The 24,397-nt window shown below is 44.8% G+C and overlaps 1 protein-coding gene across 2 annotated transcripts in view; it reads left to right on the plus strand.

Annotated features, from left to right (window-relative positions):
* Positions 1–24,397, plus strand: part of CDH20 (cadherin 20) — a 239,990-nt gene that overhangs the window by 131,230 nt on the left and 84,363 nt on the right. The window lies entirely within an intron of this gene.

Raw genomic sequence — 24,397 nt, forward strand, 5'->3', positions numbered from 1 at the left:
GGAGGGAGGGAGGGAGGAAGGAAGGAAGGAAGGAAGGAAGGAAGGAAGGAAGGAAGGAAGGAAGGAAGGAAGGAAGGAAGGGAGGGAGGGAGGGAGGGAGGAAGGAAGGGAGGGAGGGAGGAAGGAAGGGAGGGAGGGAGGGAGGGAGGGAGGGAGGGAGGGAAGGAGGGAGGAAGGGAAGGAAGGAGGGAGGAAGGGAGGGACAAAGGGAGGGAGGAAGGGAGGGAGGGAGGGAGGGAGGAAGCAAGCAAGCAAGGAAGGAAGGAAGGAAGGAAGGAAGGAAGGAAGGAAGGAAGGAAGGAAGGAAGGAAGGAAGGAAGGAAGGAAGGAAGGAAGGAAGTCATTTCTCCCCTGCAAAAGACAAAGATTACTGCCCTGAGTCATTCCCTTTCCAAACACAAATGGGAAGACTAGGTCCACTTGTCCATCATATTATATATCAATAGCCATCATCATCATTGGACGATCTTTTGTTTTACTCCCATGTTGTTTTACACAGCCACCTCAAATTGCCGTAGTAAAAGCTCAGTGGACACATCAGTGCTGCCACAATCGTTAGCAACTCAGGGAGTCCCTTCGCAGATTTCTCTGTAAATGAGGCCCCAGGAGCACAAACAGCATCATCGGGGCTTGCTGGGCCTCCTTGTGTACATGCATCGATTGGACAAAGTAGAGGCATCATTCACATGATACGATGACCCTAATCAATATTCTCTTAATGGGGGTCCACACCCAGCTGTGCTCAGGGAATCTAGCAGTTCCCAGAACTGCACCCGGAAGTTGCATATGCAAAGCATGTACTCGGGTCCTTGGAGTCATCTCCCCAGTATTTGCATAAGGGGGGCCTTGGAAAAGCATAAGGTGTGTGGGAAGAAAACCAAAAATTTTTCCTTGTATTGTGACTCATTAGTGGACTGATCTGGAGGAGTAATTTGCACTACAGAGACGCTTGCTATTTCCCAGGCCAATAGAATCTTGCTTCTAACTCAAAAATTTTATTAGTTCTATCAAAAATGTAGATTTCACTAAATGATATGATTTGAAAAAACATCACACAAACTCAAACCAACGGGCTTTTAACAAAATTTCTAACCAGTCCTGTGTTAGTACAGACTATTGACAAAGTTAACTCTATGAAAGACAAGAAGGCTCAGAAACCTGGCACAGACCAGAGGAGACTAAAAGAGACACAACAATTACATGCAATGTGGGATCTTGGACTGAATCCTGGAAGACGGAATGGGCAGGAATGGGAAAACTGGGGGAATCTAAATTAAGTCTCTAGTGGATTTAAAACTATGACTGCTGGTGAAAAGTATTATTAGGACAGTCAGAGAAATAAAGGTTCTGGAGCCATTAAAGAGAGTATTTTTTTGAAAAGAGATCAAGATTGTTTTTCAAGTGTGAATATGCATATTTAAATAATCTTAAAATGACACAGATCTTTAGTTATTTATTCTACACTTTGGGCCTCTTCAATACGGCTAATTAAAAAGAAATGGGAGCCTATATTGTTCTCTTAATAATACTCTCTTGGCCACATATTTATCTTCTAAGAGATTCTACAATCAGAAAACTATTTGCCAGATGTGGGAATGTGAAGATATTATGAGATCTTGACAAACAAGCCAGAAAAACACATATACCATAAAGAACAACCATGTAATTTTATGCTAACTGTCTTAAGAAAGATGACCCTTGAATTTTTATTTCAAATTAGTATGTTACATAAATTACACACTGAATACCATCTCCATAATTAGCATCCCTTTTACAAAGGGTTCTTTTAATAAATTACTGAGAGAAAGTTTAAAGCAAACAAGTGAATTCTGGATCCCTCTCCCTAATAAAATTTATTTACCCCACCGGGCTCTAAATAGCCCTATCATTCATAGGCTTATAGCAAGAAGTGGCCCATTCCACAGTAAACAGCTACCCTCGGTCCTTTGTCTGATGGTTTGAGAGGTGGCGCCACACTTCTCTGAGTTGCTCCTGGGTAAATGTGGAATCCGAGTGACGCGAAAGAACAGTGAGCTATGGATGGTTTCAGACTCTGTTTATGTTGCCTTCTTATCACATTACCTAATGCAAAGCGTGAGTGGTCAGGTGTTCCGTATCCTCAGGACTGGGAAGGCACCTCTCTGAGCTGTCCCACTACCTCTGTCTGTTTTGCTCATGGCTAACATCTCTCGTGATGCACATTGGCAATTATCAACCTGAGAAACCAATCTCTTACAGTCTATTTAGATAGAACTGCTTGGATCTTTTCAAAAAATGAAAACTATTCAGGGTTAAGCAGAACTATATAATTTTTGTGTAACTATTTAAAAATGTAAAAGCAGAGTTTGAGAGAAAATATCTTGAGGACAAGTCACAAAAACCTACATTCAGATGGGAGACACTTAGCCTTTGGAACAATTTAGCTTCCAAAAAAAAAAGAAAGAAAGAAACTTAAAAAGCCATTTCTGACAGAACTTCTTTCTTCCAGTCAGAAAAATCTCCTTAACAAAACCAGTTCTGTCCAAAACCCTGTGGTTGGTTTTTTGGGGGTTTTTTTGTTTTTTTTTCTTTTTACATGGTAAAGCATCATTCTTATCTGAATGCATTTCCATAATCTGAAAAGAAGAGGAGATTGCTGATTATCCGCTGCTGACTCTGTGGGAATCTCAGCAAGGCTTCTGGAAATGAGCTGGGGCTGAGTCCAGCCTGCCCAGCACTCACCAGGACATTACAGTCGCCAGCTTTTTCTTTGCTTGGAGAGTTTTGCTGGACCCTGTTCAATGCTCCTGTTGCAGGACCTTATTTAACCCTGACAACCTCTGTGCAGATCAGTACTTTTCTCCCTGTTTTATGAAAGAACAAATTGAGGCACACAAAGGTTAAATTACTTTCCAAGAATAGCAGCGCTACTTGAGGTACAACTACCATGAACATACCTGTCCTTCCTAACTGGATTGCTTTCTCCAAAATATCAACCCCCCCTTCCGACTCATGTCCTCCTAGAAGACATTAGTGTCAATGCCTGCTCCATCTACTTCAAAGACTTGTTGCAAGGGTCAATGGGATGGGAATTGCCTCCATTTTTTTTTTCTTCTCCAGGACCGCTATACACACTGTGGAATATATAACACACGTGGCAAGATCCCAGGCCTACTTAGAATCAAACCAATGAGGACAAAGGAAGCTGAGGCTTCTCCAGCCTCTTTGCCTCCTCCCTCCCCGTTTTCCCGGCTGTGATGGCAACCTCCCTCAGTTCTGTACTAGGCATTTAGTTTTAAAATGCAGAGTCTCCAGTGAATTAAGTTTTTAGTCGGTCCCTGTTAGGAGCAAAGGAATTGGTCTTCCTTCAAACACTTTTAAGAAAACACCCCGAGCAAAAGTGCATGTGTTTAAACAAAAGGGATGGTAATTCTTTCCCCTTTTTGCTGTTTCATCTCACAGGCTGCAGCATCTTCCCTGCTCTGCCTCTTCCCTCCTCTCTGATGCATTGTTGGTAGCAGACTGCCTCCATCCAGTTACCTTCTCATCATCTATACCCTCCTGCCTCTGCCCCATCTCTCCTGATACTAATGTATTGAACAACATATCGTTCTTTTATAGTTCATTCCCCTGCTCTTTGGCCACACCGGGCTGGATTCAGGTCTTACTTCTGGTGGGACTCAGGGGATCATATGGGGAACTGAGGATCGAACCTGGATGAGCCATGTTCAAGGCAATCACCATACCTGCTATATATCTCTCCAGCCCCAATATCCATCCTTTACTCTATTTCAGAACAGGATTTTTCTGAGACACAGGGAATGAGGGAATTGGTAAGAAACTCACAAATCACTTTGATTCTTCATACATCAATCAAAGCTCCCTGAGAGGTGGAGAGTCAGGCTGAAAGCTCACAGAGTGGGAGACCTTTGGCTCCTTTGGGATCTGAAGAGAAGCGATGGGGACCCCAGGCAGTAACTTACGGGCTCAAGGCAATAACTTAATTCCTAGGTAGACTGTGTATAAACCTCCGAGAGCAGAATTCTGCCCCGCGGTGCTCTGTGAATTAATGAAGGCAAATTAGCCTGGGATTTGTGTTTGTTGTGTGGGAAGGTGATGGCAGAGTAAATCTTCCCAATTTAAGTAGTATATTTTATGTTTAATTGCATAAAGTAGCATGTATCTGTTGCTTTAAATCTCATCCACTGGGAGTTCGAATTGGGCTTGTTGATTTCTTTCATTATCCCCTAAAATGACTCCAGTCCTTGTTTATGTTTACTTGAGAAGCACAGATCTTTTTCTTCAATAGCTTTACAACTTTAAATGTTTGAAGAAACTTCTTTTTAAGACCATCTAGCTAATTGTTCCATGATAGCTCCTAAGTGGAACATTATATCTATCAGTCTTAAGTGCAGCTGTGGTTATAATAGCTTCAGTCGTGTTATTATAGTCTCTTTTATTTAGAGCATGAGTAAAAATGAAAATTAAATATGCCCTAATCTGCTATCATTCTATACTTACCTTAGTGCAAGCAAAGTAAGTGCTAATAAAACTCTGTCACCTCCCATAAAATTTATTCTGAATTATTTCATGTTGGAATATAGGTTCAACTTTTTTTCTGTTTTGCTTTCCCCCTTGCAACTCAGTAAAAAATGTTTTCTTGAATGACAGTCAGTTTTTGAACTTTCAGTTGTACATTTACTGGGGAGAGAATTAGAATAAAGGAGAAAGAGAAAATAGCATAATTGTATTGAAAAGTCCTAGATGCAATTAACAAATAAGACCAGACGTGGCCACGTGCTTGGAGAATAGTCAGACTGGGCCAGGCAAGTGTCACTAAAGCTAGATCCAGCCAGAGTAATCACTCACTGTCTCTCTAAATAGTAGTCTGCAAGTGGCCACAGCGGCTTTTTAGAGATCTCAGCCCCAGACTGGCCTCATAAAGGCTGCCACTTACAAAGATTCTTAGAGGATTCCGTTGCCCCTTCAAATAGGTAAAGCCTACCTGGACCTCACTTGGAGCCCTACTGGGACTTGGGAAACTCCACCCACATGCACCTTGGGAATTACCTGGAAACACTCTCATCCTTGTCCTTAGGGGTGATGGTGCGTCAGAGGTGATAGAACATAAAAAAGCTGCAACTCTTCCAACATTCAACTCTGTCTCATGAAATGGTGTGCGTGAGAAACCATCATTAACAGTATTGCGAATGAGAGAAGTTCGATCAATAGAAAATAAATAAAACATAACCAAAAATTGTTCATATCTACCATTGGTGGAGACGTGGAAGGTCAGGCTAGGAAACGGGCTGGTGTCACAGACAATTCCAACCAACCGTTGCAGGAAACGGCTCTGGTCGAAGCTATCCTCGAGTCCTCTCTGGGAGATGTGATTGGATTTGATTTCCTCTCCTAGAGGACACATTGGGGGGGAAGTAACCTGAATTCCGTATTCCATCCAGATGCTCTCAATTTGGCAGGCAGGAGGTAGGTTTTGCATAGAGACCGAGCTCAGTGGAAAGGATTAGAATTCTGAGTTGGAACCTCCAAAGGCATTTTAAAGTCAAGGAACTGTTGAGGACCAAAATACATACAATTGACCTTGTCGTAATTCTGCAATGATATTTACCTCTCAGTGCCATGTTGGAATAAGCCCCTCTGGATTCCTCTGTGTCTGCATCTTCCTGGTGTTGAATTCCAATCACCCTCTGGATACTAAATCTCATTTAGACCGTGATAAAAAAGCAGGAGGTGAAATAGGACCCAAAACTCAGGGGAGGTGATTTCAGTGTAAGAAGCCAGGCACAGAAGCCCCAGGAAGGAAAACCACCACAGCCTACAAGGGAACCTTGGCAAGGGCTAGGCGGAGCCAACGGATGGCGTCTCAGAAACCACACTTGCCTCTGCAGCTGAACACAGTCCTGGACTTGGTCCTCAGGACAGACCCCCAGAGGAGTCCCAGGGGCAGCTTCCAGCTTCCTTCCCAGAAGGGATTGCAGGGTCAGGCAGTCTCCAGTCTCAAATCTGAGATTTGGAGCATTTCTTTTCTTTTTTCATTTTGGGTCACACCCACCCATACACAGGGGTTACTCCTGGCTCTGCACTCAGGAATTACCCCTGGCGGTGCTCAGGGGACCATATGGGATGCTGGGAATCGAACCTGAACCCGGGTCGGCCGTGTGCAAGGCAAACGCCCTACCCGCTGTGCTATTGCTCCAGCCCCTGGAGCATTTCTTGATTACATGCTTTAATGGTTGCAGAGGCTGTCCTGCGAATTTTCCCATTTCCCTTATCATTTGTGTGTCTTCCTTGTCTTTTTGCCTTTAGTTAGGAGACATCCTGAACACTAATAGATTCTTATTTCCAATCATATTTAAACACTTTTTTCCATTCATTTTCAAATAACTTATTGTGTTAGGAGTAAATGTTTCTAATTTTTCATTGCTGTGTTTTGGGGTCTCACCCAGGGTACCCAGGACTTACTCATGACTGTTCTCAGGAATCATTCCTGGCAGGCTCAGGGCACCCTCGGGGCTGCTGGGGGTTGAACCAGGTCAGCCACGGGCAAGGCAAGTGCTCCACCTTTTTTTTGTACTGTCACTCCAGTCCCACGTGGCTCTAATTTTTAAAATCAGACTATTATTTAGAAATATCAACTAGTGGGCTGGAGAGATAGCACAGCGGGTAGGGCGTTTGCCTTGCACGCGGCCGACCCGGGTTCGAATCCCAGCATCCCATATGGTCCCCCTGAGCACCGCCAGGGGTAATTCCTGAGTGCATGAGCCAGGAATGACCCCTGTGCATTGCCGGGTGTGACCCAAAAAGCAAAAAAAAAAAAAAAGAAATATCAACTAGTTAAGTTCTAAGAAATGGTGTGAAATTATTTTTAATATTTTTTCAAGATGAGAATGCAAATAAGTATTTTAATTTTGCAATTAAGACATTTCACAAGAAAAGGGAAACGAAACGTAAAGATATTAACAGGAGGGGAGTGCTTGCCTTTCATCCGGCCGACCCTGATTCAAACCCTCAGCAACACCAAGAGTCGCTCCAGAGCACAGAACCAGGAATAGTTCCTGAGCACCACCTGGTGTGGGCCCCCAAATAAATAAATACAAATAAAATTGTACTTTGTCATTTGGTGAAAAAGTACACTGAAACTATGGGATATATGGAGGATATGAAAGCTATTTAAGTGGCTGCTACAAACAGGGGATTTGAATGTAGCATAAATTATGAAATATTTTACTTCTTTATTGATGATAATGAGTATTTTACCTCAAACAAAATTATTCAAAATGAATAAGCTCATTTAAAATTGAATAAGAATGATTATAACTGGGGACAGAGTGATAGTACAGCAAGTAGGGTGTTTGCCTTGCGTGCAGTCAACCTTGAACCCAGGTTCAGTCCCCAGGACTGCATATGGTGTCCCCTAAGCCCCACCAGGATTGGTCCCTGAGCACAGGGCCAGGAGTAAGCCCGAGTACTTCCAGGTGTGACCCAAGAATGAAAACGGGGAAAGGAAAGGGAGAGAAGAGTATGTAAGGTATTTAGTAATTAATGTATTCAAAAAAAATGAGCTGGGACTTGGGGTCCTGAGAAACTGTAGCTGGGGAGATGATTCAAAGGACTGTAGTGCATGATCACATGTGGGAGGACCAGGGTCCAGCTCCAGCACCACAAGGTTCCCTAAGCATTGCCATAAATGGCAAGGAAGGGAGGGAGGGAGGGAGGGAGGGAGGGAGGGAGGGAGGGAGGGAGGGAGGGAGGGAGGGAGGGAGGGAGGGAGGGAGGGAGGGAGGGAGGGAAATAGAAAAAGAGTAAGGAAAGAAGGGAAGGATGGAGGGAGGGAAGAGGAGGGGAGGAAGGAAGAGAAGAGGAGAGGAGGAATGGAGGAAGGGAGAAAGGAAGGGAGGCAGAGAGGGGAGGAAGGAAGGAAGGAAAGAGGGAGGGAGAGAAGGAAGGGAGGGAAGAAGGGGAGGAAGGAGGGAACAAAGGAAGGGAGGGAGGGACGGAAGGAGGGGAGGGAGGTAAAAGGAAGGAGGGATGGAGAAAGGGAGGGAGGAAAGGAAGGAGAAAAGGAAGGAAGGAAGGAAGGAAGGAAGGAAGGAAGGAAGGAAGGAAGGAAGGAAGGAAGGAAGGAAGGAAGGAAGGAAGGAAGGAAGGAAGGAAGGAAGGAAGGAGGGAAGGAGAGGGAAAGAAGAGGAAAGTGATCCTGATATTTTCAAATAGTTTGATTGCCTAGGTAGCACAGAGATCAAGAAAGTTATGGTAAATCTAAAATTTATGTCAAGGGAGAAAGACTTAAAAATCTGCTTCAAGGGGGGGGCGGGCGGAATCTGCTTCAAGTCTTGAATTCTTAAATCAAAAACTTCCATCATGACAATTCCCTGACAACATTTGGATGTTAGAAAATACAGCTATGTGCCATGCTTTCATATATTTCAGAAGCAGCTTCTTTTTGTTGCTGCAGTGCCTGAATCTAATGAGTGATTCTCTTCCTGGACTTTCCGTTTTTCTGCCTTTCCCTGAAGGCCCAGTTCTAGGACTCATTCTTCCTCGGCTCTCTCCTCTCGCCATCTCTCCATTCCTTCAGACACTGGTAGGGGACCTTCACAGGGACCTCTCAGGACCCTCCTAGGTATGGGCATCCTCCCGTCTCCTCTCTGGCGCCTGCCGTGTGCGTCCAGCACTTCTCAAACATGAGTGTGGGATTTGGTTAGAGCAGAGAGTCTCGGGGCTAGAGCTATAGCACAGCGGGTAGGGCGTTTGCCTTGCACACGGCCAAATCCCAGCATCCCACATGGTCCCCTGAGCACCGCCAGGGATGATTCCTGAGTGTATGAGCCAGGAGTGACCCCTGTGCATCACTGGGTGTGACCCAAAAAGCAAAAAAAAAAAAAAATAAGAACAGAGAGTCTCATTCAGTACCTCTGGAGCGGAGCCTGGGACTCAAAGCTTTCTGCTGGCTTTGGATCACACCCTTTGCTACTTTGAGTCTTCTTCCTGCACGAGGCTTGGCAGGGGCCACAGCACCACTTCGACAGTGCTTGGGAGACACGAGGTGCTAAGGATGAAAGGTGGGGTTCCTGCATGCAAAACCTGTGTCTGTGTCAGGCCCTCAAATCATTTCCCCAGCCTGAACCTGCATTTCTTTTATTTTTTTTTTTTGCTTTCTTTTTGGGTCACACCCGGTGATGCACCAGGGTTACTCCTGGCTCACGCACTCAGGAATTACTCCTGGCAATGGTCAGGGGACCATATGAGATGCTGGGAATCGAACCCAGGTTGGCCGCATGCAAGGAAAATGAACTACCCGCTGTGCTCCAGAAATGGCTTGCATTTCTAACAAGCCATGCTCACTGATAACCTGCACCGGGCCATAGACACAGATTGCGTAGCACATGCGTCTGTTATGACTAACTGTGCCCCAAAGTCTGCACTGGATGCTCCCGCCCACCCCCAGACTCTCCTCCACAGAATCTCTAACTCAGAATTGGTCTTACCATCCCATGCGCCTCCTTCCAGCACCAGCTCCTGTGGCTCAAACACATTTTAGCAGGAACTTCATTCAGGAACCGACAGTTGAGAGTCTCCTCACACCTTCCTCCCTCGGCTTCTCCTGGGCAGTCCGTGTGAAGCTCTGAATGAGGTTGTCTTTTCTTGAAGGGCGAATGCTGGTGCCTTTTCCTGGGGAGCAGAGTGGAGATTGTTTTCGGATCAAAAGTTCCCTGACCCCCAAAGACAAAAGTCAAACTCTACATAGTCAAGTGTCGGGCCCTGACAGCAAACCTGTTTTCTGATCCATTGGAGAGGGGCCCTGGCAGATGGTACAGTGGGCAAGGCCTCGCCTTGCACATAGCCTCCCCGGGTTCAGTACCCGCCATTCCCTCTGATCCCCCCAAACCTCACCAGGGGAGTGCGAGTCCACATTGCTCAGAATCCCTGCAATGCTGGTGTGGCACCAAAAATACCAGAAAACTTGAGAGAGGCTGGAGGTGAGGGGTCCCTCTTTAGAACATGCCATTTGGCTTTCTTCTTTCCCTTCACCTCTACCCATCGTGCAAACAGAGGGAGCAGAGGGGGCAGCTGGAAGTCTACATACCCTCACAAAGAAGCCGCTAACTTCTGGTGTTGAAATCAAATCACTCCCTGGAGTCTGCAGGGCCAGCTGGGCCACAGTCCTTAGGGAAGGTGACATCGAGGGGAGGGTGACCGAGGGTAGCCAAGATCCAAGTTCCCAGCCAGGATGGTGGCAAAAGACTTGGACACTTTCTTGCCAAAGAAAAGAAAATTCTGGACTCTCTGAAAGCCCTCAAAGTATAACTTCTTCCTCCTTCCACCACACTGGACACTGGAAGTACCTTGTTTAGCTGCCCGTTAATGAGGTAACATATGTAAAGCTCCCAGCATGGAGCCCAGCAGATATTAGAGCTTCAATAAATATTAGTCCCCTTCCTTATTAAAAGTAACACCAGCTACACTGCTTATGTGATTCGCTTGCTCTTATTACCACATAGCGCAGTAAGATGTGTGCATGTAATTAAATACGTACCACTCTGGTCATTCTGTGTTTTAAATTTTATTGATCACATCATTATGTTCTTTATGTAAGCTCAGAGGTTTTCTGCTTATGCAGCATGAACATCACTTCCCAACTTTAGGAAAAAGGAAAAACAAGGAACATCAGGAACGTCTGAGGGAAGGACAGTTTAGTGGTTTAACAATCAATTACAAAATTTAAAAAAGTTAAGCATCTTCCGGTGGTATAAATATCACTTCCCACTTTATTCTTCCTATTCTAACTCAATCCCACCACTTAACCCTGGGTTTTCCCCCCTATGGCTCTTCACAAGACACTCCCTCTTGGTTGTTGAAAGATCATAGGTGGAAGGTTGGTGCAGAAACACAGGGCTAAGAGTGAGATTGGGTTATTATAGTCCTGTTCTTATTAATGCAGACATTTGTGCAGTGTCTACATAATACATTTTCTAACATAAAGCCAACGTTTTCTTCTTTAGATAAAGCACACTTTTATACATCTACTCAGATATATAAAATTGGGGAGGCCTATTCAGATTCTTAAATTTTCCTTTACTCTCTTCATGCTTACTAAATCTTACGTGTGTAGGATTTATATACTTCATGTAAATATTCACATATATTAGCACAGAATTATTTACAATATTAGTTCTTAAACTTATGTACTCATAAAAGTTATAGTTTTTGAAAAAATATTTTATCAATTTATCATTGATTTACAAGATAATCTGTGGAATTTTCTAGTTTATCTCCATTATTCTTTGTACACCACTCTATGCGGTCCACAATTTAAGAGGAAGAGAGAGAGAGAGAGAGAGAGAGAGAGTCTAAATCAAATATGACATTTTAAAAAATGAGACATAGTAAAGAAACCAAAAATGGTCAAAGTCATCAGAACTGAAGATTTTGTCTATAGAACTGTTCATACCCTGGAATCTGGGAACACCAACCAGGCCAGAGCTTGCTTCTGGAGCTGACAGGCATCTGTCAAAGTTCTGGCTACAGAATTCTTTATCCAAACACAACGGGTGACGACTCTGACTTGAAGCCACCAAGGAGCTGAAATCCACCATCCACATCTATCAATCCCTGGAATGCAGGGGAAATGTCAGCGTTGAGAAAGAGCCTCTCCCACATGGAAGCAGCTATTAATGACACTAACACGGAGCCAACGCCAAAGTGGAGGTCGCGGGGAAGCCCTGGGACCCCGTCAGCCCCCATCTGAATGCGAATTCCTGTCACTTAGGAAATCTGTGGAGCCACAGAGCACATACATAAAACCCTCAACAATATTGCTGTAAAGAGGAGCCCGGAGTCTCAGCCCGACTTGAGGAAATGACAATATCCACAAACGGAATCAATCATTTTGGAATAAGCCTCGTAATAGCAAACAACTCAAATCACAGGAAACTCTGAGAGAGAGTGCTCATCACAGAACTCACCGGAAATAAATCAGTCGCTCGAGTTTCCCAAGAACATCCCCTGACATTTTTTTTAAATTGAAATAGAAAATAGGGTCACTGCCAATAGGCTCAGCACTCGCTCCTCTCCACCCGTGCTCCTCTCGCTTCTAAAACCCCAGGCAGGAGAGACAAGACAGCACCAAGACTATCCACTCGACTCATTCCACCCTCCCTTGACAAGAACTTTGAATCTCATCATTACAACTGCCATTTCTTACAAATGGCACCATGCCCATCTTCACACCGCGACCCTCCTACTGGTGACATACACCTCTCCCAGCACACCAAAGAAGAGCAAGTCGACAAGACAAAAAGAACCCCAGGGTTGGTGAAAGTTACCAGGCTTGCAGAGCTGAACTGAGATTTCATCTCCAAAACCTTTTTAAACTTTCATCCTTGAGAAATAAAATAATTTTTTAAGTTCAGCCATCTTTAGTTTTCTACAGCTACAAAATACAAAATAAAAGAGCTATAAAACATTAACAAAAAAGAAATAAGACAATTCTTAACTTTCAGGAAGAACACATAGTCTGGAACTTGGTGATCAGACCGGGTGAATGTCTGAAATGCATAGTCTAGTGAAACAAGAATGTTGAATACCATATCAGATCGAAGCATCTAGAAAGCAGATAGAGGGTGGGGGTGGGGGGTGTATTTGTGAGTACACTGTCACTGTCATCCCGTTGCTCATCGATTTATGCGAGCGGGCACCAGTAACGTCTCTCATTGAGAGACTTATTGTTACTGTGTTTGGCATATCCAATACGCCACGGGTAGCTTGCCAGGCTCTGCTGCGCAGGCTCGATACTCTCAGTAGCTTGCTGGGCTCTCCGAGAGGGGCGGAGGAATCGAACTCGGGTCCGCTTCGTGAAAGGCAAACGCCCAACCGCTGTGCTGTCACTCCTGCCCCATTTGTGAGTACAAAGTCAATAAAAAAAAGAATTCCCATTCTAATTCTGCAGAGAGCCTTCTTGGGGAGCAAGTGTGTTTGTCACTAAAACTATGACAACTGAGTGAGGGCACACTCCTTAGGAGATCCAGTGCTTCTCTTCATGATTCAAATGGCAATTCATTTTTAAATAAATGCAATACAAGATTTACAAGAGGTAAGTCATTCGGAAAATAATTCTCTCCCCACATTTTCTGACCAAAAGAAAAAAATTATCATAGCCCTATCGCAAACATTCACATTTGTCTTTTTTCTAACATTTACCATAAAAATGATGAATTTACACACGTGCAAGAACTCAGCACATTTTCTTTCAACTAACTACGTGTAACTGCTTCCTGGGCTTGATGTTCTAGCTGTCATAGTTACAGGCCTTGCTGCCACTGCATCCACAGGTGCCGCTGTGGATGTCCCAGACGTGGCTTCCAGGCCACTTTGCTGTGTGTGACTCTCCGTCCCCCAGCTCCCAGCACCACAGTTCCTGCAGGGCCAGCCTTTCACGAGCAAGCAACACCCGAGCTTAGTCCATGTTCCATCTCCAGCAACCAAACGTTCCTCAAGTTGACTTGAAAGGGTGGGGAGGGAGGGTGAGTGCATCATTCCTGAGCTCCATGGTAGAGGCCCCTGAAAATCCAAGGACAAGAGGTCAGCTCGGTCTCCAGGGGGACCAGGAGCAGCGAGCAGGAGCTACCTCTTCCCTGACTTTCACTGCACCGCCTTTGGGGGGTGAGAGTGGGGACACTGTACTCTGGCTGATCCTTGCATGTTCTTGCCTGTATAGTCAGGAAGCATCTCCCTGTTGGCCCCTGTCTGACCTCAGTGTGCACCCCATTTCCAAATGGCCTAGAAAGGGGCAGCACCTTTCATTACAAAGCTGTAAGAGTGGGGCCGGAGCAATAGTACAGTGGGTAGGGATTTTCCTTGCACACGGTCAAACCAGGTTCGATCCCCGGCATCCCATATGGTCCCCCAAGCACTGCCAGGAGTAATTCCTGAGTGCAGAACCAAAAGGAACCCCTGCACATCTCTGGGTGTGACCAGAGATGAAAACATAAATAAATAAATGTTTTTAATTTAAAAAAAAGCTGTAAGAGCTTGTCCTGTATGAAGGAGGCAGATCTTGGGCAGGAAGAGCGTTACTGCACAGGCTGCCCCAAAGGCCTCTGTCCGGCACAGTCGTGAATGAGAAATCATATACATAAGGGTGGTTCGCCACTGGGAAGACACTACTCAGTTATCCCGGTTAGATCATATCGGTAGAAACCTGTGCCTCTTCATTAGAAAATGTGTACTGTGGTTTGGTTGCTTTTTTTTTTATCAGTAGGCTGGTGCCCATCATTTTTCTTCCTCTCCTCATACCCTCCAAGTGACAATGAAAAGCGGCAGGTTTGAGACCTTCAGTCTGTGCATTTCACAAATAGATCAAGAATAGAGTACCCTTTGGACAGGGGGGTAGAATGATGTATCCCACGACTTAGCACTAAGCACCCAAGATGGGACTTGCAGTTTGAATAGCTTTAGGGAAATTGCCACTGCTGATGAGCTGGAAAGATCTACAACCCCCACACCCAAAGGAAAGAAAAAATACACACAAGAAAGCACACACACAGGTAGGCAACACTATCGTTGGAGAGCTTGGCTCCAGAAAGACCCAAACTTTCCTTGAGCATCTACTTTGTTCCACTTTGTTCCACACCAGACTTTGCTGATGTCGTCCTGGGGATGACTTAATCCTTACAGCAACCCTGAACTGGGGAATCTCTGTTCCTCAAAGAAACAGAATCACCTGCCTGCCAGATACAGAAGAGCTAAACTTGCTTGACCAAAACTTACGTTCCAGAGGACTGAAGCTTTGTCCCAGTGCCTCAGCGATGCCAGCTTAGGAAGCAGGTGTGTGAATATGAACGCGATGCTGTGAGATCCAGTCCACCGACACGGAAAGGGAAGCTCAAAGGAGGTTAGATGCATCCTCAAGTTCACACAACCTGTGCTCAGGGCAGAACTATGATCAGACGCAAGGGACCCAGCCGTACATCCATCCCATCAGGTGACTGCAGGGGAAAATTGGATCCTTCCCAAGCACATGACTGAGGCAAACAGTACCCATGTGAGCAACCACGAGTCCATCCCAAATTCAGAGGAAAGCCAAGTGAAAATTGCAAAGCTGGGCCTTGTCACCGAGTGTGTAGAAACAGAAATGGCAATCTGGGTAGCCAGGATTCCCAAATCCTTTTTTCACTCTGCAACGCATTCTTTTCTTAATATCTCTTAAAGAGTCAAGCTGTCAATAGAGGCTAAGGATTTTATGTCACTGTTACTGTCACTGTCATCCCGTTGTTCGATTTGCTCCAGCAAGCACGAGTAACGTCTTCATTGTGAGACTTGTTGTCACTGATTTTTGGCATATTGAATACACCACGGGTAGCTTGCCAGGCTCTGCCGTGTGGGCAGGATACTCTCCATAGCTTGCCGGGCTCTCCGAGAGGGACAGAGGAATCGAACCTGGGTCAGCCACGTGCAAGGCGAATGCCCTACCCGCTGTGCTATCATAAAATCCAGTCCCATGATTTCATGAAAGCAAGAAATTTGTTATATCTATTTCTACACGAACATGTGGAACATGTGTGTGTGTGTGTGTGTGTGTGTGTGTGTGTGTGTTGGAGGACAAACATAACGCTAGAGAATGGTGGTCAGTCTCTCCTCAATATGTTCTTTCCTTGTTTCGCCCTTTGAGCACACGCATATTGGGTTTCTCTTTGCAGGAACTTTAATGGACTGAATGCCTCTAGGTCTCTTTTTCCCTCCTGCTTGCTCCATTAAAAGTCTTCCCCTTTCAAATCGCTACAGTGCAAGTGGCTTAGATAATGTACTGTCATCCCTAACTTATACATCATGTCCAGGGGACTGGCTTACAGTAAGCATCGCTTCAATTGCAGGGAGCTGGCCATGGGCCATGACCTACGGGGACCCTGTGGCCATTTATTGCAAACTACAGCTTGAGGGTGATGCTAATGAACTTCTTCAAGAAGCCTGCTTGCATGGCTTTTACATTTTGCTGTGTCTTCTTCGAGGCTGCTAGGGAAAGACTGGTAGCTTTTTCACATTGATTTGCTTCCCCTTTTTCTGTAACCCCTTGTGTCAAGATGAGTCCCGCTACAACACACCTCTACATGACGACACATACACAAACATTCCCCTGCCCTCTCCCCACATCACAAAATCAAATGTGGTGATTGCCTCCAAATCTGAGCTGTCTGAGCAAACTGTTCATGACATTCACAAAACTGGGAAGAAACTGCAATTGCACGGTGCTTCTGGGAAGATAAAGCCAATTTCAGAAGCCAATTTTCAAAAGGAAATGCCATGTTTGTTTCATGTCATCCACTGCTTCAGTTCAGGAAAAAAAAAAAAATAGAGCCGAACAAAGCAGAACCCGACAGTCAGACTGGCTGATTAGTCCCAGGAAGTGCAGGGGACAGCTGGAAAGTTATACCTTTGGCCGGAGACTCTTGTCCTGTCCACCCCCAGTTGCTTTGGAAGCAGCTGAGCAAAGCTTAACCCGCCCCTGCTGAATAAGATCTCACACACTCATACACATGCTTCCGGATGTTCATTTAAATAACATTATTAAAAATATAGCGAACAGGCCATCACACGGACAGGGGGTCCAGCTGTCTCAGCACTTCTTGTGCACCAGGCTGGCCGCCCAGTCTGTCAGAGGCTTTGCCTCCTATTTGTCCAACAGTGGCAACATAACACACAGCCTTGCTTCAACATGGAAGCCTCCAGCCCAAAGCCATCACTCATGCCAAGGAAAGGAGCTCTGGAAGCAAGCCTACAGCATTAGGTAGTATGATTATGTGCAGACATATCTATATATGAGGAAAACCATCTCTGTTATTGCTTCTGCTTTGCCTATGCTTTACACATTGTACATGAAAGATTCCAGCTATGGGACTGGAGATGTGTGCTGGAAGTAGATAATGGGCAAAACATGATGACCTCTCAGTATCTGTACTGCAAACCATAATGCCCAAATGGAGAGAGAGAGAGAGTATGGGGAATATTGTCTGCCATGGGGGCAGAGGGAGGGTGTGAAAGGAGGTGTGTACTGGGGATATTGGTGGTTGGGAATGTGCACTGGTGGAGGGATGGGTGTTTGATCATTGTGTGATTGTAACCCAAACATGAAAGCTTGTAACTATCTCACGGTGATTCAATAAAATTTAAAAAAAATAAAGAAAAAAGAAAAATTCCAGCTACATACATGTGGAATTAATGAATTGAATAAAAACTCTCTCTTTCTCTCTCTCTCTCTCTCTCTCTCTCTCTCTCTCTCTCTCTCTCTCTCTCTCTCTCTCTCTCTCTCTCTCTCTCTCTCTCACACACACACACACACACACACACATTCACATCCCAAACACAGAAGAAACAGATATGAACTGCATGGATTATATGTGATGTGTCAATGATGCAAAAAGATTCTGGTACAAAAATTTTTGCAGAGAAACCATGCCGTTGATCTTTAAATGAGTCTTCCTGTGTGTTTAGCCCTTTTAGCTGAAGACCCTTCTTCTCCTTGCCCCCTGGTGAAAATGACTTGAAGTTGTTTCTGGTGGTCCCCACCAGATGCAGAACCAGCCACGTGTGGCTCCTCTCTGCCAGCTTCCCCACCGACTGCTATTTGAGCAGATCGCATTTAGCAGAATGCCCAGGGCATGTGGAGAAAACAAGATGATGCTAGCATGGTGATTGTTCCCTGGGCTGCCTCCTGTCCTCCTTGGATGTAATAAAACTCAGGACTGTTGCTGACCAGGCTCTGGCTGCAGCCCTTCTAGTTCTACACTGTATTGGCATTGGCCAAACATGGCCTGGTTCTCCCATTGCGTCCATTTTCCAACTGAAAGAGAAAAGGAACTGATAAATCTGGACACAATTTGTCCTGACAATCATCGCTAAGTTCCTGCTGTGAGGGAGGCCCCGACCCACTGGTGTGGGATGACACAGCCATCCGGAGTCCAGACAAAGGGAGCCCCTGCCTTTTTCTAAGTGTATTATTATTCAGCCATGTAGAGTCATACCGGCGTGGATGCCTACCCACTCACATCTTAATAGGAAAGAGATCCAGAATAGGACACGGGGCTGGGGGGGAGGGGCGAGGGGCATGCACAAAAGATGGTCAAGCTGTACTAGACAAGAAAGCGTGAACTTGATGAAGAGGAAGGAAGGACTCTATTTTGACCACAGAACAATAAATCACTGCCACGCTGTGAATATACGTGTTTTCATAGCACTCCATTAAAATACGGTTTTATTATGGATAAAGGTTACTTTCTACTGAAATGTGAACTTGATGAAAGTTATGCTTATAAGGTGGATATAATATGAACTTCCCTTTCCGTCTTCTGTTCTCTCTCTCCATCCTCCCAGCCCCCTCCCCCGACCCCCTGCCTTCACTTAGATACAGCTGCCCATTAATTCAACCTAATGAAACTGTTAGGATGAAATACCACTGAGATGCATTCTAAAGTGTAATTCTTCTGAAACAAGTATATAACTTTATTAAAAACTCAAAGTACCAGTCAAAAGGTGAAAAAATATATTACATTATGATGAAAAAGAGGTCATTTAAGAAAAGGCTGAAATAGCACTTCCCTGTGAAATGGCATATAGAGACTTCTTTTATAACAATGGGTGGAGGGAAGTGACTTTTTCTTAATATTTGTCTTATTCACTGTTCATGAACAGAAAAAAATGTTGGAAGATAAGGTCACTTTAAATTCTAGGTCATAGTACATGTTCCTCCGTGGGGTGGAATGCCCTCATCTTTCCGCCTTTCAACTAAATCTAGTGATAATTGTTCTACTCATCCACATTTCTGTCAACTAGGAAAATAGTTGACAAGAAGTAATGTCAGAGTAACATCTAGGACATAGCAGAAATCATTCCTCCCAGCAAAATTCACTTCTTGCAGAGGACAAGAAATGAAGTGGGAGAAGGGGTATTAAGTCCATTTTAAAGTCTAGTATTAGTTGCTTCTCTTTAGTCATAATGGAAACGGGGGGATTACATATTCAATAACAACATGCAGTTTTTCCATTATGGGGAATGGCTAATTCAATGGATGAATCATTAGAAAATGATCCCTCTGGCCTTATGATACTGCAGACCTAAAAACAAAAATGGAAAGTTTAAGATATAAAATATACCATAAAATGGTTGGGAAAAGTGAACTACAATCCTCAACGCAATTACCTCTTAGGGCAATTAAGAGCCCAGTTAGTTGGCACATTAGCAGCCGGAGGCAAACTCAACAGACCCATTCCTGGCTGCCGGTAATGACAGATTTCTTGGGGAGTATTATTTAATTAACAATAATTTGAAAGAGCAGCTCAGCTGAGATACAGCATTTACTTACTGGAAACTCTGAGCAACGGTAAGTGAAAAAGATGTGCCATTTCTTAGCTCCCCATTATCTTTTGCTTCTGAGCTACATGAGTAGCTGATAGGTATTTGCCACTAGATGTTTTCAGCTGTCTGGGCGGCCAACACATCCGACACATCCAGAGAACTCCAGCTCTTTCTGTACGAGGCTGCTAATAGTCCTTTGCAGTTTGCTTCTGTGAGGAAATCCCTCTGGGGCCTCGAACGTTCTTCCCAAGGAGGTCGACTGCCAGCCCCTCTTTCTACAAGCCAGTGGGCTCCCTACATGCACAGACAGCATTTGGTGCGAATCACAAATGGTGCCTTTTCTTCTCATTCCTTTCCCCATTGGCCTTGACTCGCAAGTTGGTGAAGGCTGGGTCTTGCCTTCCTCCAAGAGCCTCTGTCCTACCCCAGGCCACCGGCACGGGCAAGAGAGGGGCTTGGTGGATGCAGCTTCCTTCTCTCCTCCAAGGGGCCAGATTCAGTTCCCTCCACCTCTTTTAGAGCTGATTATCACTTAAAGGCCAATTTCACACTGGCAAAGGGAGGACTATTTTAAGTTGTCCAGGGAGTTCACGCCAAGTGAGCTCCAGGACTCAAGGGACAAGAGCAGGGAAATGCGAAAACCGAGCCCTCTGAGGAAGAAAGGGGTAAGTAAGTTCTAAAACTTTTCATGGCAGCCTGTTGCTTTCATGTCGCTTCAAATCAGGTCCAAAGATGGTTGATGTCATAGAAAGATTGCCTTGGGAAAGGAGGGTGTCGATTTCGCTCCTGGGAGTCCAACAAAGCGATGTGAGATCATCATTTAAAATTATTATTGGGTGTCCATTCGTTGAAGTCACCCATGTCCATTAAAATTCCTGCTAACAGAAAATCCTTATCTTGCCTTGATTTGCGATAAGCTTAGAAATGAACAGTTGGCATAGAGCACAGTTATTAAGAAAAACTAATTTCTATACACAGTCTTCTGAAGAGACAGATCTGAAATACCAGCCAGTTAGCTGACGCTTATGTTTGCGGGTAGATTAGAATGAGGTGTGTATAAAGTGCTAACATCTACCATGGATTAAGATTGATTGCAGGAACTAAAGATTTTTCTCTTTGATTCTTCTAAGTCCAAAGTAGCTTTGGCTTGAATAATATCAAAGGCATCTGATTAAACACATTTCCCAGCAGGATTTTATCATAGGGCAGGCTTTATTATGTGTAGTATAATCAGACTGATATAATATGGCATCAGTGTGTGAATGCTTTGCTTAGAAACAACTCTTGGAGAGAGATTTTTATCCTTTTCTTTAATCCTAATTTGATCCTATTAGTCAATTCCACTATTTAAATTGACTGTTAAGATTAGAATATATTTCCCATTAATATGGCTTTCTTTTTAGCTCCTTCCTTAACTTTCATTTACTAGAAGTAAATGAAGAGAAACATTTGCAAAATCGTTTTCCCTAGCATGGTTTAGAGCATGTAAGTGGTTCCTACGAAACTATTCTTAGACTCACAGCATAAGAACAAAAAGTTGCAGAGTTTAGATCTCCTTTCATGATTCATTACTGTAGAAGAAAAATAAAAGGAATCACAGGAGATAGAAATAAACATAAATTTTGTGAAGGATATTCTTGTATTATTATATGAAATAAATACCCAGGAATCTTAACCACTAATACAGTTTTTACCAATAGCACTGAAATATCTTTTTCTTTTCTCTTTTTCTTTTTTTCTTTTCTTTTTTTTTCTTTTTGTTTTTGGGCCACATCCAGCAATTCACATGAGCTATTCTGGCTCTGCACTCAGGAATTATTCCTGATGACCTTGGGTAACCATATGGGGTGCACAAGATTGAACCCAGGTCAGCCATATGGCATGCAAAGTCCAACCCCTACAGAAACATCTTTGTGAGACAGCTATGTGATCTTTAGACATTTAAATATCAGGAAAGGAGGGAGTACCAGCATAAATGTTAGAAAAAGCCTTCAAATTTTTCCAGAAAAAAAATTTTTAAAATCCTACCTTGCAATAAGCATTGAGCTAATAATCCCATCATCCTATAAGTATTACCTGGAATTAATCAGGAGGTGTATAAAAGTATTTTTAATACTTTACAGCAAATAAAAGTAGAAATGCCTAGAATCAACGCTTATCAATTGATTGCACTTTGGAAGTAACTACTAATTTTTTTTTAATTGTGTGTTTACAAATAACAGTTCTCCTAGGCAAAATGTTAAATATTACTGAAAGGTAAAGGCAGCATTAGAAAATGCATTAATCTATAATATTCATGAAGATGATGAGGCCCCTGGCATCCAGCCCTTCACCTCTGGCAGCCCAACACTCTGTCAAGGAGAAACATTTTCCCCTTCAGTCTTCTAGCCCTGACTCCTCTCATGATCCCCCCGCCACCAGGAAGGAAGGTGATTTTTTTTTTTTGCTTGTTTGGGTCACAACTGGCAATGCACAGGGGTTACTACTGGCTTTACACTCAGAAATTACTCCTGGCGGTGCTCAGGAGATCATATGGGATGCTGGGAATCGAACCCGGGTCAGCCGCATGCAAGGCAAACACCCTGTCCTCTGTGCTGTCACTCCAGCCCCAAGGAAGGTGATTCTTAATCTCCATAAGCAACCTATGCCTGTTTGTATAAGCTTCACCACCAAGAAACCTGTCTGAACATCAATTCCTTCTGCTACTAATTCAGGCAGTGTTCCTGGCCCCATATAAATGCCATCTTTAGTGAAGATGAACTTTCTCTCTAGTCTTAAAGATTATGGATGCATGAGTTTCCTCCTGAAGGCTCAGTGATGCTGGTGAACTTGCTTTAACATCTGCCCTTGGGCTGGAGAGATAATACAGAGATTAAGGCATCTGCCTTGCTCGAGGCCTACCTGGGCTCAGTCCTGGGAGTTCCTTGAGCACTGAACCAGGATTATTAGCCCGAGGCACAGCTGGTTGAGGTCCACCCACTCTGCAGATAAAAGAAAATAAAGAGAACTTCTTTCCTTACTCTCCCCAGCCCCATCCCATCTCCCAGCTCTCAGAAACGGACGAAGTTCCTACAAGAGTCCCAACCCCACCAGGTGTTTGCCTGGCACTCCGCTCGCCTCATGCCAAGGTTCTCTTGGGAACCAGAAGACAGTGTTGCTGAACTGTTAGTCCCTTTGCATTGAATTTAACTCAAAGACAAGTTTGCTTCAAGTCCGGCTCAAAGCTGACACTGAGCTAGTCCTGAGAAGACAAAAGAGGGTGCCCGGGCTCTGGGACCAAGCAGACCTTGTGGGGTATGCAGGCCTAAAGGACAGGGTGGCCTGAGAGCACAGCAGAGGGAGTTGCTGATTAGGAAGTGCCAGAGGTGGGGCTGGAGTGATAGCACAGCGGGTAGGACATTTGCCTTGCACGCGGCCGACCCAGGTTCGATTCCCAGCATCCCATATGTTCCCCTGAGCACCGCCAGGAGTAATTCCTGAGTGCAGAGCCAGGAGTAACCCCTGAGCATCGCCAGGTGTGACCCAAAAAGAAAAAAAAAAAAGAAGTGCCAGAGGGTCTCCCAGTGAATGTCCAGAGAGGGCATTTGCAGGTCCTGATTGCTTGGAGCGGTGTTTTGTACAAAAGGCTCCCCAGCAGTGCTCAGGGATCTCCATCTGGCTATTCACACCTGAAGGGTCAGGGCCTGGCCCTGGGCTGGCCATGGGGACTGCACAGTGCTGGAGGCCCCCAAAGCCACATCCAGCAGTGACCTGGCCGTGTTCTCCCTGCTCAGCCCTCTGAGCCTTCTGGGCAGCCCCGAGGCACTTGTATTTGAACAAAGAGCATGAAGTGTTAAAAAATATATCAGCCTCTAGTTTAATTTGATGCACCAAAAACCCCTGAAGGGAGAGAAGAAAGGGCAGCAGAGGCTAGCATGAGGGGGTCAGATCCTGTAGGTCCTCAAACTCTTACCTAAGAGTTTAGATCTTTTCTTCAAAAAGAGCCCTTAGAATTCTTTCAGTGGGTGTCTATTAAAAGCACATTCTTGGGGCTGGAGCAATAGCACAGCGGGTAGGGTGTTTGCCTTGCATGCAGCTGACCCGGGTTCAATTCCCAGCATCCCATATGGTCCCTGAGTACCGCCAGGAGTAATTCCTGAGTGCAGAGCCAGGAGTAACCCCTGTGCATCGCCGGGTGTGACCCCAAGAAAAGCCAAAGAATAAAAAATAAATTAAAAAAAAAGCACGTTCTTCTTGGGACTGGAACAATAGGACAGTGGGGTAGGGTGTGTTCTGCATGCTGGTTCAGTACCCAGCACCACATATGGTTCCCTGAGCCCGCAAGGAGTGATCCCCTGAGCACAGAGCAAGCAGTAAGTCCTGAGGACTGCCAGGTGTGGCCCCAAAACAACAAAAAGCAGATCCTTCTGGCTAGAAACCAAACAAATTAGAACCAGGATTTTCCAGGTAGGAGGCTGCTACAATGGAGGTATGACATCTTAAACTCCAGAACCATAGCCAGGGCGGCAGGAACACAGCAGGGATGCAGAGCCAAGATAGACTTGAGAAAGACAAGGTAGAAATGGAAGGACTGATAGTTATGGGGTGGGAGGAGGACAGATGATGGAGGGGCAGTTGGAATGGAAGAACTCTTAGACTGACTTCTAGATCTCCACTGAATGGCAGAAGAGCCATTCATTCACTCCCCAGGCCAGACTGAGCAGACCCAATAGATCTAATCAAAAAAAAAAAAAAAACACAGGAGGACCAAAGAGGGGATGAGCCTCACCCAAGAAGGGATGAACCTCACCCAAGAGGGGACCAGCCAGAAAACCCAGGTAAGCATGAATCTGTGGCTGAGATCTCCAAGCCTGCTCAGATCAGGACTGGGCCCCCACCCCCCAGCTCCCCAGTTTTCTAGTAGCTTGGCAGTCACACCCACAAACTGCCCCTGGCACCATGTACTCTCATCAATGGCCAAGACCCAGAGACTATAAACTAAAACTCCCTGAAGAGAACAACGCAGAATTTCCTTACACTCTAACTTACTCATTAAAAGTAGCATACATTT

Source organism: Sorex araneus, chromosome 2, assembly GCF_027595985.1.
Source record: "Sorex araneus isolate mSorAra2 chromosome 2, mSorAra2.pri, whole genome shotgun sequence".
Lineage (NCBI taxonomy): Eukaryota > Metazoa > Chordata > Mammalia > Eulipotyphla > Soricidae > Sorex > Sorex araneus.